Here is a 19,898-nt window from a genome sequence, read left to right as displayed (position 1 = left end):
TTTTTGGCATGCGATACTCATTGCAAACATAAAGCTGCTGCTACACTGAAACACTGCTACACTTTTTTTTCCCGATTTCGCCCGTGGTTTTGGATTTGTGTTGCCTGTACAATTGTGTGGAATATTGTTTATTTCTAACTGTACATCCCCTCCCGCCCTATGTAATGCCCAAAAAGGGCCTTTAGGGTATGTGAATAAAAAAAATGAAACTAGGCTGAAAACATTAAATTCGAATGCAAGTAATGATTGACCGATTATGTACCAAGCGGAGGGCTGCTTAGATAAAGCACAATTCTAATCCAGTGTTTCCGAAGGCCGAGGCGAATGCTTCCTTTCGAATATCAGTTCATCAGTATATGGCAGTTGGTGTATATCAGTTTTGAAAAGAGCGCGAACAAATGACGAATAACGCAATAGGTGAAGGTAGCAAGCATTACTAACATGTTCTTTACCGTAAAAAGTGTTCTATTTCGCCAAAACATGCACAGTGTGTACCGGCTGTTTCACGGAACTTGTATGAAGGATTTCAAAGAAAGCGGTACACCACAGCGAGGTGAAAGGAATATTTATTCATTCCGCAACTTTTTGTTCGCTGTCGTGTGACGTTCCTCAGAATATTTATTTTTTTCATTCCGCGTAATATGTCAATCACGCAAAATTTGTATTAACATCTTATGCCCAAGAGCGGTGCATTAAGTTGTAAAAATAGTCGATTCATTTCTTGTAGCAAAGTATCTCTACGTGGTTCTTCTTTCCAGCATTTATTTAAACCAAGGTGAAATATGAAAAAATCCACATGATTCCGCTCTGCGCTGCCGTACTGTAGCGCTGGCGAAAGGGCTTTGAAGAAGTGTGCACGCTAATTATGTCAAAGTGAGAGTCCTGAAAGTGCATTAGCACATTTGTCCGAAACATGGAAACCGCATCATAATCATCGATATGTGATAGGCAGCCCATCGAAAGCCAATTAAGTCGGAGCTTCTTTTGCGATAATACATAGGGGAAAAAATAGAGGGAAAGCAGTGAGGTAGCGTAGTTCAAGGTAGCCTTCGTTTTCTTTATACCTTTCATAGCGCCGTCCATCGAAGTGGGCGGCGGCGGCTCATTTGGGCACGGTCAGCGCGCTCGTTTCGTTCGTTGAAAAGCCGGCTAGGAGAGCGGGGATACAGTAGCGCATTAGTGCAATAACCTGTTTTTTATGTTGCACTCACCTTGTTTAAATTACAGAAGAAAGTATCCTGTCTGAGGTAAATGGCCACAAAAAACTCGATTGGCTCTTTGTGAACTATCTCTACAGCTTAGCCACATGCACTTCGTCCTAAAGTGATTAATAAAAATTTCGCCTAAGTCACCTTAGGTAACTACGTAATGAAGTGGAACTCAAAAAATCCTTTGAGGGGCGCCACATACGGCAATGTCGTTGGTATTACAAAGCTGCGGTCTACCCCTTTTCGTTTTTTCAGCCCCTGCTCAAGTTACTTGAAACATCCTGCATCCACGCATGCTCAAATAGAAGCATTGATATGGCACCTCTAACGGGCAAATTCAAACGCTCCCAGTGATGCGCGGTTTAGAACTCATATTCGACCGTATCCATTTTGAAAGATGTATCACTTTACAACATGTTGCCGTTTTCCTGACGTTGAAGGACTACAGGATGAGCGCACGTGTCGATTTCTACTTCTGCCAAGAATCGACGTCTCTTACAAGAAAAAAGATATGGACGATCAATGCGGTTCATCCGACAGAGTGCCGTAGCATTCGGCATATTGTCTATGAGTTCTCCTGTGTTTGTGTTCCCTTTGAGTGTCGAATGAGTGTGGCAGAAATATTTAATTAACGTCTCCCTCATCCCCCGACGTTCGCCTTCTTCGCTCCATCTTCACTCTCCCACTTTCTTTCTCATCTCCACTAAGAGAGAAAAGGAGGATTTCTCTCTACACTTTCTACCAGCCCCCTGTCGCTTTCCCCTCTCGTCTTTCCTGTACCCCTTCCCTCTCCTCTACTCTGAAAGAGGAAAGGCGGTTTTCTTCGTCAATTTTGCCACCTGTCAGCTGTGACAGGTGGACGCTTCACTGAACACCAACGACGGACAGTTCTTTTCGAACGCATTACAAAGTGGTCCGCCACTGCAGGCAATAATTTGGCCCACTGCGTTCTCTTTACGCATGTAATGTGTTTACCTCCCATTCTCGGCGACCTTCATACTAACCTGGAGAAGAACATGCAGCCGAATTTATCCGCTGCATTCGGAACTTCTCCGTCTTGATGGGAGGCAGCAGAAAAACTCGCCATAACTACAACCCCAAGCAGGACTCGAGCCAATGATGACGACAACGACAAGTTACACCATTCGGCCATCACTGCAGCTTTTGTTGCAGTATATTTAAGAACAACAACACTGGAGCCTTACTGAAGTGGGTCGAGTACTGCGAACCCATCACACTTTCTGACCCACTATCACTTCGTCCGTAGTTCCAAGTTCCGGGAGACATGCATTTGGGTCAAGAAAGGGCGGCCAGTAAGGTCAGTTTTCATAGGCGTATACCCTCTACCAAAGCCCACTGCTCTACCGACAAGACACTTCGTTAAACGAGGTAGTACTGCGTGACGATTTATCATGCGACTCTTCCACAAGCAGAACAGCGCTTTAAGGGCAAAACGGTCGCACGTAATCCTAGAGTCATCATTTTAGGCTGAAATCCTGTTGCATAGCGAGGGATTTCAATGTCCTGGTTGACAGTTCCCTGAAGTATGCCCCAAGAAAACACAGAATCCGGACACAACACAAAGCAATCATCAGTAGTCCTTGTTCACAGAAATTGCAATTCACTCACCACGCACAAACGTTCTCATAGCACGAAGGGACGTCCTGACAGGTAAGGTCGACGTGTGAACTTTAAAAAAATTTTTGCTGCCGGCCGAATACACACCCCCAACTCCATTTAATACACTGTTGTCCAGCAAAACTACGGAAGGCTGGCAGTACATGGGCACATGGAATGAAGACTAAACCGAAATCATCTGCATTTAGGACAAGCTATACAGGCATTTAAGGAAACGCGAACAGTGAGAAATAGGAATATATCAGTAGCTCTTTTTTGAAAACTTCAAAAACGCCTATCATGGTATGCCCAGTGGTTGCAAAAAAAAAGGCAGATGAGCACTTAGTCGCCTTTCAAGCGCAGATACAAGGAAAGAATGTTTCTACACTTTGAAAAAGAAAAACAACGAAACGAGTTACAAAAACAAGCAAGTGCACAACACCAGGTTCCCCCGACTCTTCAGGTACATGCAAACTGTTTCCACGCAGAGGCTTTCATTGACAACGCCTCACAAAGGTCGCAATTTATGCCGCACCTGTACCTGTGAGGTCGCAATTTATGCCGCACCTGTACCTTTTTTCGTGCGCAATGCAGCACTGGCAACACGGAGATAAGTGTCGTAAGCAAGAAGATATCGCAAATTTGTGCGAGTGCAAAAACTGAGATTTCGGTTCATCCAAGCCTGAGAATGAACAGGTGGGAACATTTGCGAGTCCAAAAAAGGTACTATTGGCAACCTGCTGCAAGAGAACCCCCATGTAATGTAAGGCTTCAAAGTTCGAACTGATGCCACCAAAATTACTTGGTTTAGTACCCTAGTAACTTAGGAAAAAATCTTTTGATTTATCAAAGTTGAAAACAGTGCCCGAACTCAACAAGAACGGTCCAGTTAAATGAAGAACCTCGAGCACTCTATATATAAGAACAGGAAAAGGCGACGTCAGCATCATATGCGAAAATTTTAATTTCACACTGAGATAGTTATAAGTCATGAAAAGCTTTTTTGTCAATTAATCTGCGACATTGGAGTTTGAGATATAAAGCAGTAACAAAGCCGATAAAGGGTAGCCCTGTTGTACACATGATTTAAGTGAAATAGAACTGGCAAGCTCTTAATTTACTGTCAGCCTTGCAGCGGATTCTCGGCAACAGTCCAGTGTCCTAAGCGGTCGGTCACCACCGTTTGTGGAGTCCAATACTCCAAAGAAAAAATTTATAGGAAGATCAATGTAACTGATGCGGTGGAATGCGTTCGCATGCACTTTGCGGCCTAAACGTTTCTTGTTGATCGCTGCGATCGGACGGAGGTTCCACACAGCTGCATCCAGTTGTGCATCCACTGGCAAATGAAACGAAGACGCACATAAGGATTTCTTACGCATCCTTACGCACCACCACAGAAGCCCACCCAAGCATGTGTTTGTTGATGGTTCGACTCCCGACCAATGGCTGACGCAAGTTGCGACTAGCAATCATGTGCTAGGTCTCAAGTCTATTCGAACGCAAGCAGTCCCGCACTTGTGTTGCATTTTGGATTTGACGCGGCGGAATGCATTCGCTTGTGGCTTGAGCGTTCCTTATTGGTAGATGGGATCGGACGGAGCTTCCGCAGATCTGCGTCCAAGTGTCCAATATCGCCGTGCTTCTCTCGAGCGTACTGTTTCTCCGCTCTTCGGTTCATTCATTCATTCATTCACTCATTCATTCATTCATTCATTCATTCATTCATTCATTCATTCATTCATTCATTCATTCATTCATTCATTCTTTTTTATGTACACCAAAAAGATGTGGGTAGGCACCGGCAAAAAGCGAAAAAAATTTTCGCTTGAAATGCGCCGGCGCCCCAACGCACGCCAAATCCGACGCACGCAAATCCGTTATCCCACGCACGCCAAATCATTGGCCGCATACAGAGGTGGGCTCAATAGCTGCGCCATGACGCAGCCTCCTCATCCACTGATTTTCGCAACGCAGGTACTCGTGCCTGTCTTTGCCTATGTCTCGCCAGCAGTCTTCAATACTTCGTGTCTCGTTCTACCAGGGGCCCGATTCCCGATATTCGCTAATGCGCCCAGAGCGGGGCGTACCCGTGACGTGTACATCGGGGCGGCGCTAAGGTATGTAAACACAGAACTAGATGTCAAAATTAAAAGAAAGAAGTGTGAAAAAAAGTAAATGCTATCGTCTGCTACATGGCGCCAAATCAAAAAGCACTGATGCTCTGGAGCAGTGTCTGAAGCCGAGCAGCTGCGGCGCGTAGGTGCGTACGCGCCGCGCATTCCAGCCGCTGAGTGAAACCGTGAAATGAGTTGCGGTCTCAGCGTGTGAGCCCATACATATGCGTTTGGCAGGAAAGGAATATATGGCTCTGGCGTTTGCCGGTGGTTCTCTACACGACGCACGCGAACAGTCGCAAGAATAGTGAAGATAGTTTATCGGTAACTGCACGCAGCGATGTTCTTCGCGACACTGAAGCTGCTATACCGCCAGAAGCGACAAAACTTGGCGCCAAAGCGTGAACAACGCTGACTGAGAATGATTTGACAGTCCCTGACCCTCGCTTCGTTGGGCGAGGGGCTCAGCGGCCCCCCAGCTTATATCGCGCGACGTGTCACCTGAAATTATTGCCACATGCGGCGTTAAGGGGGAAAGTAATGGAGTCTTCGCTGGGCCATTCAGTGAAGGCAAAACCAAATGATATGCTGAAAATTTTTCGCTTTATAACTTATTTGCGTCAACTGAAAAAAAAGTATAACAATGAAAATTAATAACTTAAATGATAAATTTGTACCTTTGCCCATTCCCGAACGTTTGCTACGAGCATAGGGAAGGCGCTACCTACGAATCACGCAATCGTGCCAGAATTAAAATGGATTCCGAAGGAAGTAGTGCAGGCGATAGCGAGTAGTGCGGTGCTTGTGCGCCGCGCTGGAGTACAATTCAAATTGTGGCACTGCTTAACTTGATGCCCCACCACCGCCCATTGGCCCATGCGGCCAGCGACAGCATAAGCCAGGATGAAAGGCGGGCGCTCTGGGTGGGGCTAGCAGTGGAGCTAAATGCCATAGGTCTGGCTACTCGCTCGCCGGAAGGGTGGAGGCGGCCATGGCAGGAGCGCTAGCTACTGCCGACCAAAGGTAAGCTCACGTGCTTATTGAGCACGGCAGGCGTCACGGAGGCTTCACTTGATTAATAATACATGAAAGGCATAGCAGGATTGCATGTTCAGTTTCTTCCGTCCGTCCACTGAAGTGCACCTGCATAAAACTCAGTTATCGTATTATTACTGCAGGAGAACAGGGGGAGGGCTGCCGAACCCTGGAGCAGTTCTGAGCAAGGTCTACGCATGGATTCTAACCATCGTCGGCCAGTACTGCTCCGGTGCTTGCAGAGCCCCCGCTGTTTTCAGCGCACGGCCGAGGGCACAGACTCCGTAGGTGAGAAACCTTGCTGCAGTTTCCCATGTGTGCATGCAATCAGAAATGTCGTGAGCTTCCCATAGAACACAGCACTTGCTAGCAAGCAGGAACTGTGAAATAACCAGGCATTTTTGCATGTGCATTATATGCCGAGGAATGCAAGTTTGCACGTGAAGCATGCACAGGGTTACGCAGGTTATTTGCCTCAGGTCATTACAGTCTTCTGACAACCTGGTGCAGCATTTGATGCCCGAGAGAAATGAATTAAGCAGCTTGAAAATATATACTAAGCCTTTTTATTCAAATTACTGAGAGCAAGAAAGCGTACTTTCACAGCACACAAATGCACAGCGCTATGCTGGCAAGGTGTGTAGTGCACTTTCTGAAATATACTAAACGCTTTCAGTGCGTCCCACTCTGTGAACATGCTGGAAAAAATTCTAGCTTTCCACTGCAAAAAGTACGCATTGCACGGTGTGCACACACACAAAAAGCACCACAAAGATTCCTTCCGACTTGTAGGGTTTGTGAGCATGCCTCGTAAACAGCGCTGCACACAGTTTAATAAAAAAACAACCTTGTATCTTCGCTTGCCGTTCCCTGGAAGGAACGTATTTCATGTCAAAAGATTCCTGCACAAATTGACATAACACACTGCTGAAAGCCTCAATAGGCAAAGTGTGTCAAGTGAAACAAAATGCAAGAGATAATGTAATCGATTACCTGCACTGCCAGGCAGCCAGGCCGCCACCAGTGACGACGCCTACATCATGGCCACACATAACGAACAGGACGCCAGTCCGAAATCTACAATAATAACAGACCCAAAAGCTGCGTGCCGCTTCTTCGCAATAATTACTTCATCTTTGCAGGCTGCGCGTTCCGCTCTCACCAATCAATCTCGATATATTCCCCACCGTGCGCATCGTTTGGAACCCTGGTCATGCCTCCATTCGAATTTCCGGCAACGAGAGCACGCAAGCACTCGCCCGAGCAGCAACCTTCCGAGCGCTGTCGACAGAAGCAGAAGAGGAAGCAGACACAGAGGGCGCCTTCGCAGCTCTGGAGACTTACATCCACAGCACAGAGTATTACCGTACACAAAGAACAACGCCAACACCACACCCAAAACTAACCAAGGCCGAAGCTGTGGCATGGCGTCAACTTCAGACTCGCACGTTATCCTAACCTGCATCATAAACACTGGTTCTTCCCCACCCTCTACCCGGACAAATGTCCGAGCTGCTAAGAGCACCGACCTACACACTGCATCATTCCATTTGGGCTTGCACAACATCACCCAGTAGCGTCCAATCCATAACCTTCCACAGCCCTTCCTCTTCGGAAGATGCCCTGTTAAGCACGGAGCCGGTAGACCAACGCCGGCTCATAGAGCATGCCGAGAAGCTAGCGATGGACAACCAGGGCAAGGACTCAGAGCCCCTCTTCATGAGACCGCTCTCACCGGCTCGAACCCACGAGACCAGCGACAGCTGCCCTGGCGGGCCTGCAGGGTCACGGCGGCACATGGAGCCCTGGAACGAGGGCTTCACTCAAGATGGCAAGCACAGTATATATTTATAATAAAAGTTCTTGAATCCAAAGCTTCACTACGCTAGGTAAAGCCAAGGTCACCGTGTTTGAAGATTTCACCTTCATTTGACCTTCAGACAAAGCAAAGCAAAGGAAAGGCGCATAACTGGCCCCCCAGGGACAGTCGACACTTTAGTCGCGCTTTAAGCTACGAAACCGATTAAGAGCGGTAGCTTCGAAAGCAAAAGAAAGGCGCATAACAGGCCTCCGGGGACAGTGGACACCTCAGTCGTGCTTTAAGCAACGTGGAGGTAGTGTCAGGTGTGCGCTGCATGCGTTGGCATTTACAACGTTGTGGCAGAAATGTGACACTGAAGCCATAGGCCGTCGGCGTTCATTGTGCTCATTGTCGTTGGCGTTGACAACGTTTTAGACTCCGATGATAAGAAAATCAACTGGCTCCCTGGGTCAGTGGACGCCTGAATCGCGCTTCGAGGTACGTGGTATGGTAACGGAGAAATGCTGACAACGTTAGCGCTGAAAATATTCTGCCAGACACGCGCCACTGCAGCAATAGGCCGCAGCGTTCACTGGATGAGCAAACTCTCGCGACCAACTATTAACTGCCACCTGCCAGGGTAGCAGGGTGGGCGCACTGCCTATCGAATGTCCGGAACGCACCCGACATTAAAGAAGCCAAGCCGCATACAGTTGCCCGATACGCCATAGCTTTCGCTCTCTAACCAGGTTCAGCAGTAGTTAAACCGCAGCTAATTATTCCTCCCCCTTCTCCAGTAGCATTGCAATGCAATCGTCATTACAATTTACAGCCACCTTATATGACTGGTTTGGTTTGGATTATGGGGTTTAACTTCCCAAAGCGACTCTGGCTATGAAGGACGCCGTAGTTGGGGCTCCGGAAATTTCGACCACCTGTGGTTCTTTAACGTGCATTGACATCGCACAGTACACGGGCCTCTAGAATTTCGCCTCCATAGAAATTCAACCGCCGCGGCCGGGATCGAACCCCCGTCGGTCGGGTCAGCAGCCGAGCACCACAACCACTGAGCTACCGCGGCGGCTCGTCTATGAAGTTAAGTGCTTCTGAAATGTGGAACCTGTGAACTGCAGACATTGTGCACAGCAGAACTAACCTGCGCAGCACATGCTTCGCATTTTAGATCGGTCCTAGTCCCTTAGGCATCAGCAAAACACATGATTGCCTTATGCCTAGAAATTTATCACCACACGCTGCATGTCCTTGCATATGTGGCTTCCATGAGCAAGTGTAGTGATATGAACAAGATAGAACAGTTGTGCTCCATATAACTTGTATTATGCAAGATTTGGTCAAAGCGTCTTTCATGAAGAAGTAGGAGTCATTGTCCTTGGGTGCAGTACATTCGCGATTGTGTGTTTGGGAGAAGTGTCACAGTACAAAGGGACCATAAGCCCCTGGAGACCACTTTTCGGAAACCCCCTGGCCAATACCCTCTAAGGCTACAGAGAGTGAGATTCACTTTTGAGACATACGACCTTCTGATGAGATTGTTACAGGCAAAGAAATTTACATGACTAGCACACTGTAACACTAGATACACTAGATACAAACTAGTAACACTAGATACAAAGAAACTTGGATCACTCCAACACCAAGAACTTACTCTACGGACCAGTCCTTAAGTTACAACCTTCCCGTCTTGCTAAACAAACTAATTCATGACAATTTTGATATCACCAGAAATTCAAAACACAATATCCGTGACTACTGCCGAGACAGTTTCAGTCTGTGAAAGAAGCAGACATGATTTTTTTGTCCAAAGTTTGGGACATCTATCCTGTATATTCTATATATGTATAACATTTGCTTTGAGTACATGTGTGTTCGCGCTTCGCGTAAATGTGGATCTGCATCGCATACCCATGGCATTACTAATTGATGTAAATGATGTGACCCTCGCCTTCCTTCTGTACTGCCACTGTCGCAAGGAGTCGGAACCTTCAGTCAAGCTGCTACCACAGCTTTTAGTCTCGGCTCCTCCTTTGTAAGAAAGGAAAATAAACTTGAACTGTCGGGGAACCCATCAGAGGAGGAAAAAAAGAACTTTGAAGTGAATGTTGTGGAGTGCGCTGCAATCATAGACGAGACCTAGCAACTGCATCGAAAGGCAGTACGTGAGGAAGAATACATGGCCACCAACCCACAGTATGTGAAAAACCAGCGGCCAGCCAAAAAAAAATGTTGTGCCAAAAGCACTACAGGCATACTGGTTGTATACGAGATTAAATACACGGAGGATGACATGCTGATAGGTTAGAGACACTCATGATTCCCCAACACTTGAAGACTACAATCTTGGAAGGTTGCGCACATATCATGGCCTCAGATTCACTTGGGCCATCAGCTCAGGCTTGTATCTCCTTACGGATGAATCAGGATCTAAGCATGTCACCTGCAGTCCCAGATTTCCCCAAAGCTGTGGACTCACTGCAGGTACATAGCCAGAAATATTTTTCCTGCAGGGACCCAAGCTAATTACCGCAACCCAAAAAGGGGGGGGGGGGGGTCCTTACAGCCTCCCCTGGATATGGGCCTGACTCACTTAAACCGTAATAAACGTCTTGGAGACCACTACATACAGAACTAGCAGCAATGCGTTGCTCCTCAGGCTTAGACCCTTATTGCTAGCGAGTGTTCTTACTCCTGCGAACCTGCTGCAGGGACAAAGCCTGCGAATGCGCTTGCTCATGGTAAGAAACAAACTGGAACTTTCAGTAATCGACACGCAGGCCCCTGAACAGTGAGACCAAATTACAGCAGCCAAACAGAAGAGAAGCTACAAAAAATTATTTCAACTGTTTCAACATTAGCAACCAGGAGAAAATGTGTGGTCAAGTGACTAAAACTAGACCAGCACTGTCATGTGTTTTGAAAAGCATCCCAGATCCTACATCAGGGAGACAGACACGTAAAACTGCTAGCAATAGAATTCAGTTAGCACTGCTGCCCAATGCAATGTTTTGTCATAAGTCACAAAAGGTCCAACGAAGTGGAAGTTTCCGCAATCCTTCCCAAGGCAGCAAAGAAAAGAACTCGCCCACGACACGCAAAACGGCGCACAAAACATGAAATGTTTATGCACTTAAGGCAGTTAAAAGAAATAAGCAATAAAAATGGGGCTGCACACCTCATGGCCCACAGAACTGCCAATGCCAAAATAGCACCAATACAGTGCTCACCCGTCGGTTTCGTCCCGAACGAGAAGACAGTTTCGCCACAACACCACGACACTGAAGCTCGAGACTGAAGTGAAAAAATCAATGTTCTTTCATGGTTAGGGACTGGAAGTGCTGGTTCTTCGTTTGTCGTGCTGCATACGCACTCACACTGCACTGGCGCACTGAGTGGAGCCACTTCGTTCATATAAAGAGCACACAACTAAAGCACATATCGTGCTTTGTCCGTTTTTCAGTGCCAACTGAAATTATGATGCACATGGCACAAAAAAGCAGCATCCATTTTTCACAACACTTTTCACAAGCAGCATTTTTCACAACACTGCACCACTAATCATCACAGCCCAGTCAACAGGTGAGGTACAGCTTGGATGTAGCCACTGTTGTTCTATCGCAGTGGCTGTGGGCTTTGGCTCTTGGTCGCTGAATCAAGTTGCGGCCTTGCCGCCGCGGTGGCTCAGTGGTTATGGTGCTCCGCTGCTGTCCCGAAAGACGCGGGTTCGATCCCGGCCGCGGCGGTTGAATTTCTTTGGAGGAGAAATTCTAGAGGCCCGTGTGCTGTGCGACGTCAGTGCACGTTAAAGAACCCCAGGTGGTCGAAATTTCCGGAGCCCTCCACTACGGCGTCTCTCATAGCCCGAGTAGCTTTGGGACGTTAAACCCCATAAACCAACCATAAACCAACCAAGTTGCGGCCACAGTGGCTACGTTTTTATGGTCGCCAGTGCAAAACATCTCCGCGTGCTGAATGTCAGTGTACAGTCGAGGGCGATTCGAAGGTTATCGCGCGAGCGTCGACCAGCCTAGCACTCAAGGCACCTGGCGGCAGTTTTGAAACAGAAAAATCATGATTTCTCACTCTCCTTTCCCTCGTTCGCTGTTCCATACAACCATCACCCCCGCGACAAAACCACCACTCTTTCTCTCTATTCTAAGCTTTTCATTTCTTGCGATAAAGTGTGCACTTGGTTACCTCGCATCTTGGTCTTGGTCATCCATTCCTCCTGGCTCAGCAGCAATGACGTTACATATGCTAGATACAGCTTCGTAGCATCCAATTTCAGATAATAACGTAGAGTACGTCGTGAAAACTACGATCACTGCCTGTTCGCAGAACCACAAAAAAGAAACTGATATCCCAGCAGGGAGTGACGGCTGCTGAAGGAACAGCAAAAAGAGTGAGGGAAGCTGACCCTATAACCCCCTCACCTCGGCAGAGAATTCTGGGCCATGGCGCTGTCCATGTTCCCGGTCGACGCTCGCACGATAACCTTCAAATCGCGCTCGACTGTACATTAAAGAACCCCAGCTACTCGAAACCGCCACCATCCCCCACTAGTTTGAAGGGGTACATAGTGGACTGCAATTTCTTCAGCATCACTTCAGCACTGTGTTCAGCATCACATCCAGTTGATACTGACATGGAGAAAGAATACAGCACAGATTTCTAAATAATAATAATAATCTTTATTCATGCGGACAGGTATTTTCTCTGTCAGAAAACGACGCTAGAAAAAAAAACGTTCTGTGGGCTTACAGACGCAGCAAAACACCATGTCATGGAACATGCGCCATGACACACGCATGGAAAAACAATTGTTGAAATAGCATTTTCATTCCACACAAGAACAGAAAACAGAGCTGCAACATATTTGTAGCTGAATGAAACACAGTACGCTAGCACGCAGCACTTCACAAAACTGGTGGCTGATGTCGGTGACGTGGCTTATGGTGCTGATATGGCTGAAGATGCTGCTGATGTGGCTTGTGGTGCTGACAACGTGGCTGCTGCTGGTGAGGCAGCTGGAGGAGTTCACAGGGTGTCCACAGGTGGTGCCTGTGAGCGAATGCCTGTAACAGCTGCTCACTCTTGCTCATGCCTGCCCGGTACAGTGCGGGGGTTTCCTCTTCTTCGCATCGGCTTGTGTCCCCATCAAGATGATCCCTGTCGTAGATGGTGCCGCGATAAGGCTGCCGGGCATAAATGCACACATTGTGCAACACTGCACACGCTGCAAGAACCTTCGCAGCGATGATAGGTTCATAGTGCAGTGCATCTGACGATATCTAAAGCGACTCATGAGGACGCGAAGTGCCCGCTCAACAACGGACCTGAGTGAAGAATGTGCTAAAGAATCTGGCTGCTGGACTGCCACGTGCGTGATGCCCGGTATTAGGCGTGATCAGCCATGGCTGCAATGGATAGGCGCCATCACCTGCATGGTAATAAAAAATCATATTTCACAGTGTGTTCATGATCGTTGTCCAACATCATTGTTTCTTTTGCTTGCTGTTTTTTCTTGATTTTGTTCATGTTAGCAGTCATTGACACTTTATTTATCTCACTTTCATAGGTTGCTAGTTCGTGTTTATATACCGGGTGTCCCAGCTAAATGTTTTTTTTTTTATGGGGTTTAACGTCCCAAAGCGACTGAGGCTATGAGAGACGCCGTAGTGAAGGGCTCCGGAAATTTCGACCACCTGGGGTTCTTTAACGTGCACTGACATCGCACAGTACACGGGCCTCTAGAATTTCTCCTCCAAAGAAATTCCAGCCACCGCGGCCGGGATCGAACCCGCTTCTTTCGGGTCAGCAGCCGAGCACCATAACCGCTGCGCCACCGCGGCGGCCCAGCTAAATGTAACCAACCTTTTAAAAAATACAAAGTGTCCCAGTCCCAGTGAAACCAACTGAAGATTGTTCAGAATCGCGTGACCTACTCTTCAGTATATTGATACATGCATTCGAAGAAGAGACAGAAGTAGCGCATGCGCTAGAAGAGGAAGAAGTTAGTTGGCTCTCTCGCGCGCGCTCGAACCACTAGGGGACCGCCGCAGGTTTTTCGTCTCTGCGCGGGTGTTCTTTTTGGCGTTGCACGCTACAGTTTGGTGGAGGTGCTGGGTACGCTTCCCGACCTGCAAACTCCGTACAGCGTCACTACGGACCTCACACCGGTTCACCAGCGACCCAGCCGCCGTCTCCGCGGAGAGTCGCCTGAATTTGGGCCCCTTCCCCCGCCAACAAGGACGACGCAGCCTCGACCGCCGAGTCCAACTGACATGGCCACTGACACCAGGACCCAGCCGCCGATCCAGCCTCTACCGTCGAGTCCAACTGCCATGGCCGCTGACACCAGGCCCCTGGCGCCGATCCTTTGCCACCCACCGCGAACACCGCCATCTTTTCACGGTGACGTGTTCGAAGACGCTGAGGACTGGCTGGAGACGTTCGAGCGGGTCGCACGCTACAACGGCTGGTGCGACGAGCGCAAGCTGAATAACGTCTATTTTGCCCTGGAAGAGTCTGCTCGGACGTGGTTTGAAAACCACGAGGCTACACTTCCCACCTGGGAGACGTTTTGCCGGAGTCTCCTGGCTACGTTCCCCAACGCTGACCGCCGGGAGAAGGCCGAAGCTGCGCTGCACTCCCGAAATCAGCGCACGAACGAAAGCGTGCGCATGTACACCGAAGACATGACCCGTCTTTTCAAGAGCGCCGACCCCAACATGACAGAGGAGAAGAAGCTGCGCCATCTCATGCGTGGGGTTAAGCAGGAGCTGTTCGCGGGCCTCGTGCGCAGCCCACCCCACACGGAGGCGGAATTTCTAACCGAGGCGACCACGATGGAGACGACGCTGCAACAACGGGCCCGCCAGTACAACCGGGACATCAACTGCATGGTGCCCGAAGGCTTTTCGTCGTGTCTCGGCGGCAGTGCAGACACCTTGCGTGAACTAATTCGCTCCGTTGTCCGGGAGGAACTGCAACGGATCCATCTGCCTCAGGTTGCACCTGCGCCGCTGGCAGCGCTGTCCGAAGTTGTCAGGGACGAGGTGCGACAGGCTGCGCAGGCACCTCCTGTCCCCGAAGCGCCATCCCGGTTCGATGACCGACCCACGTACGCATCTGTTGTACGTCGCACGACAGGCTACGGTCCCATTACCCCAACGCCTGGCGTGAGCAACATCGGCACATGTCACGCAAGCGTGCCTGGCTACGGTGTGACCCCGTCGACCTCCGTGAGTAACATCGCCACGTATTCTGCAACCGCACCTGCTACAGCTGGGCCACGCCCTCGCAAGTCGGATTTGTGGCGTACACCGGACCGCAGGCCTCTCTGCTACCACTGTGGGGAGCCTGGTCACCTCTACCGCGCCTGTCCGTACCGCCAAGTGGGCCTTCGCGGTTTCCATCCCGACGCACCCTGCCCTCAGAACGGCGAATGACCGCATGAGATTGCACAGCATCTCTGGGCACGCCAGAACCCTGCCTACTCTGGAAGGCGCGAGTCCCGTTCCCCTTCGCCTCTCCGTTATCGCTCTTCCAGCCCTGGCCGCCAGAGTAGCTCTGCTGGCCGTCGCTCGCCGAGTCCGCGTCGGGAAAACTAACACCAGCGACCTCTGGAGGCAAGGCCGCTGACGTCGGGACGTGTCAAGATCCTCCATCGCGGAACCCTCGAGCCGACGATACCCGGACAGAGAGCGGCAGCGACAGTATCAGATACGCTGCATCCGATTTGCGTGTGACAATTGATGGCACTGACATTACCGCGCTGCTCGATACCGGCGCTGATTACTCTGTTATGAGCCGTGCCTTCGCTGGAGAACTTAAGAAGGTTCTGACACCGTGGACGGGGACCCCCATTCGCACCGCTGGTGGCCACCTAATTTCCCCTGTGGGCAAGTGCACGGCTAGAGTTGGGATTAGTGGTTTTGCGTACGTTGGTGAATTTGTCGTACTCCCCGAGTGTTCCAGAGACTTGATTCTGGCGATCGACTTCCTGCAGTCGAACGGCGCTGTGATTGACTTTCAGGAGGCACGTGTCACGTTCTCGACCAAACAGGCCGTGGCGCGCTTTGACTCCCGCGATCCCTGCAGCAACGCTCTGCGCATTGTCGAGAACGACGTCACGGTGCCGCCGCGGTGCAGTGTTCTGGTGCTCGTGCGGAACGACCTCTTTCATGACTACGAGGGCCTAGCGGACAGCCATAGTCCACTGCTGCTTAAGCGGGGACTTGCCGTTGCAAGAGGTCTCGTCCAACTACGTGACGGCCGCACCCACGTCCTCCTGACTAACTTTGCCAACGAATATCAGCACCTGGCCAAAGGCATGACTATTGCCTTCCTCCACGACGTTGCTGAGCTTCCAGGTTTGTGCACCGTGGGAGGACCCTCTCCGGAGTATGCTGGCCCACATCACGTTCTTCAGTCAGTCAGAATAAATCCTGCCTTGCCGTCAGTTCAGAGGGATCTTCTGTCGGCCCTCTTGGCAGAATTTGCGGACTGTTTCGCTACGTGCTCGAAGGTCGGCCGAACTCCACTCGCCAAGCATCGTATCATCACTGACGAGACTACGCGACCCGTCTGCCAGCGCCCATATCGTGTTTCCCCGGTGGAGAGAGAAGCCATTCAGAATCAGGTTGCCGAGATGCTTGCAGACGATGTCATTCAGCCGTCCACCAGTCCGTGGGCATCGCCTGTGGTTCTTGTCAAAAAGAAGGACAATACTCTGCGTTTCTGCGTGGACTACAGGAAACTTAACAGCGTGACCAAAAAGGACGTTTACCCGCTGCCCAGGATAGATGACGCGCTCGACCGATTGCGGAACGCCAGATACTTCTCGTCATTGGATCTTAAAAGCGGGTACTGGCAAATCGAAGTGGACGAGAGAGACCGGGAGAAGACGGCTTTCGTGACGCCTGACGGCCTCTATGAGTTTAAAGTGCTCCCATTTGGTCTGTGCTCAGCACCGGCTACTTTCCAACGCATGATGGACACTGTCCTCTCCGGCTTGAAATGGCAGTCCTGCCTGGTGTACCTGGACGATGTCGTTATATTTTCGCCCACCTTTGACCAACACTTGGAGCGGTTGCGCATTGTGCTACAAGCGCTCAAATCCGCGCAACTCACCATCAAAGCCGAGAAATGCCATTTTGGCTTTGAGGAACTTCGCTTTCTTGGTCACGTTGTCAGCGCACAAGGTGTTCGCCCGGACCCTGACAAGACCGCTGCCGTCTCAGGTTTTCCACGCCCAACTTACAAGAAGGCCGTTCGCCGGTTTTTAGGCCTGTGCTCCTATTATAGGCGCTTTATTCAAGATTTCTCGAAAATCGCGGAACCGCTGAACGCACTAACCCGTGACGACACGCCCTTCCTGTGGGGGACCGACGAAGAGGCTGCATTTGTCGAGCTTCGCAGCCGTCTGCAAAGCACTCCGATACTCGGCCATTTCGACGAGCATGCTGCCACGGACATCCACACTGACGCCAGCAATGTTGGCCTTGGTGCAGTACTGATCCAGTGGCAAGACGGTGCAGAACGGGTCATCAGTTATGCTAGTCGGACACTTACGCGCTCCGAGACCAATTATTCTACGACGGAGAAAGAATGTCTTGCAGTGATATGGGCCATCTGCAAGTTCCGACCGTACCTCTACGGACGACCCTTCCGTGTGGTAAGCGACCACCACTCGTTATGCTGGCTGGCGAGCCTCAAAGACCCCTCAGGACGCTTGGCTAGATGGAGCTTACGCTTGCAAGAATACGACTTAACAGTAGTTTACAAGTCTGGCCGCAAGCATCAGGATGCGGATTGTCTGTCGCGCGCGCCTATCCCAATCAATACCGAAGAAACCGCCGATGATTTTCCTTTCCTGGGCTCTGTTAGTACCACCCAAATGGCGCAGCTTCAGAGGGCGGACACGGAGTTGGCGCCGCTCATCGATTACCTCGAAGGCAGTGAAGCTCCCATTCCGCGTGTTTTTCTTCGAGGGCTTCACACCTTCACTTTACGGTCTGGTGTTCTCTACAAGCGCAACTTTGCCAACAGCGAAGAAGTGTTCCTACTCGTCGTACCATCACAGCTGCGGTCTGAGATCTTGAGTGCCTGTCATGATGTACCATCCGCCGGCCACCTTGGAGTCAGCCGTACACTCGCGCGGATTAGACAAAAGTATTATTGGCCCAGGTTACTCCCATCGGTGCGGGCCTACGTCAAAACATGCCGTGAATGCCAACGTCGGAAGACTCCTCCATTGAAACCGGCCGGATTTCTTCACCCCGTCGATCCACCGAAGACCCCTTTCCATCAAGTGGGCATGGACCTCCTTGGCCCATTTCCGAAGTCTTCGTCTGGAAAGCGTTGGATAGTCGTTGCGACTGACTACCTCACACGGTACGCTGAGACCACGTCTCTTGCCAAAGGCACTGCTGCTGAAGTGGCGCAGTTCTTCGTCCACAACATTGTCTTGCGTCATGGAGCACCCGCCGTTGTTGTTACTGACCGGGGAACTGCTTTCACGGCCCGCTTAACCCAGTCCGTGATGACTCTGACGCACACGAGCCACCGACGTGCTACGGCGTATCACCCGCAGACAAACGGGTTGGTAGAGCGACTCAACCGCACACTAGCCGACATGCTATCAATGTACGTTGACGTCGAGCATCGAACTTGGGACGCCATTCTGCCGTACGTAACGTTTGCATACAACACCGCCCTGCAGGAAACAACCCGACTGACCCCCTTTCAGCTTGTCTTCGGTCGCCAGGTGACCACTCCGTTGGATGCTATGTTGCCCGTCGACCCTTACTGCGACTCTGACGCTGACATCGACGTAGATACCTTCGTTCAGCGTGCTGAGGAAGCGCGTCAACTGGCCCGTCTGCGCATTCACCGTCAACAGGAGGCTGACGCCACTAAGTACAACTGTGGACGCCGTTTCGTCAGTTATGCTCCCGGCGACCTTGTGTGGATTTGGATACCTGTTCGTCGCCGCGGGCTCTCTGAAAAGCTGCTGCGCCGATACTTCGGCCCTTACGAAGTAGTGCGCCGCATCAGTGATGTGACTTATGCAGTTGCTCCCGCCCCGACAGCTTGTTCATCGCGCCGGTCGCACCGAACTGAAGTCGTACACGTTGTTCGCATGAAGCCTTACCACGACCGGCTACCTGACTGAACTGCGGTCCACTGCAGCTGTGTTCTACCCTTTCGCTGACTTTTCACTCCCAGCCGCATCGTGTCGATGCTGCAGAAGAGGGGGGCAGTGATACATGCATTCGAAGAAGAGACAGAAGTAGCGCATGCGCTAGAAGAGGAAGAAGTTAGTTGGCTCTCTCGCGCGCGCTCGAACCACTAGGGGACCGCCGCAGGTTTTTCGTCTCTGCGCGGGTGTTCTTTTTGGCGTTGCACGCTACAATATTTACATTCTTTAAAGTCCATTGGTTGAGCTTTTATAGCTAACTTTTGAATTATTGACTTTAGAAAGAAAGTGTCAATTAAAAAGTTTTAGATCGCCTCGAGAAACCGCTAGCTGTGCTGTTTCCATCAAGCTACGATTTATGTAGTTTTATTTATAACCCTTAAAAGAAAGTTATCACGTGACCAGCTGCTCGCTCACTTCTCTGCCCCAATGTGCACCCAAAGTCTCATCGAGGGGAGGACTTCAGAAAAAACTGGATTTTATTCTCTAAAGCGCGTCTTGGGACGTTGAAGTGGCATCGTTGTCACGTAGAAGCTTTTTCTTATTGAAGAAGAATCTACATCTGAGCTAGTTGGTAATGCATCACGAAAAAGCGCCTGAGTTGTCTTGTCTCCCTTGTCGTTCGTCGGGAGTGCGCTAAACCTTTTTATGATTTTTCTTATTGTGCGAGTTATGGTTAAAGGCCCGTAAAAAAATTAGTGAAATAGTACCTTGCTGCGAATGTTTCAGTAACCTGTTTTTTCAAAGCGATCTACAACTTTTTCACTGACACCTTATTACTCGTCAATAATTATAAAGTTTGCTAATTAAGCTTGACTGATTAGTTAACCTTGACGAAGGAAAAATACTGTAGACTAGGTCACGCGACTCTAAACACCGCTCGCTTGGTTTCAGACGGCTAG

Source organism: Amblyomma mixtum, chromosome 3 (assembly GCF_055824585.1).
Source record: "Amblyomma mixtum isolate Tamu chromosome 3, ASM5582458v1, whole genome shotgun sequence".
Lineage (NCBI taxonomy): Eukaryota > Metazoa > Arthropoda > Arachnida > Ixodida > Ixodidae > Amblyomma > Amblyomma mixtum.
This window is presented reverse-complemented; position numbering follows the sequence as displayed.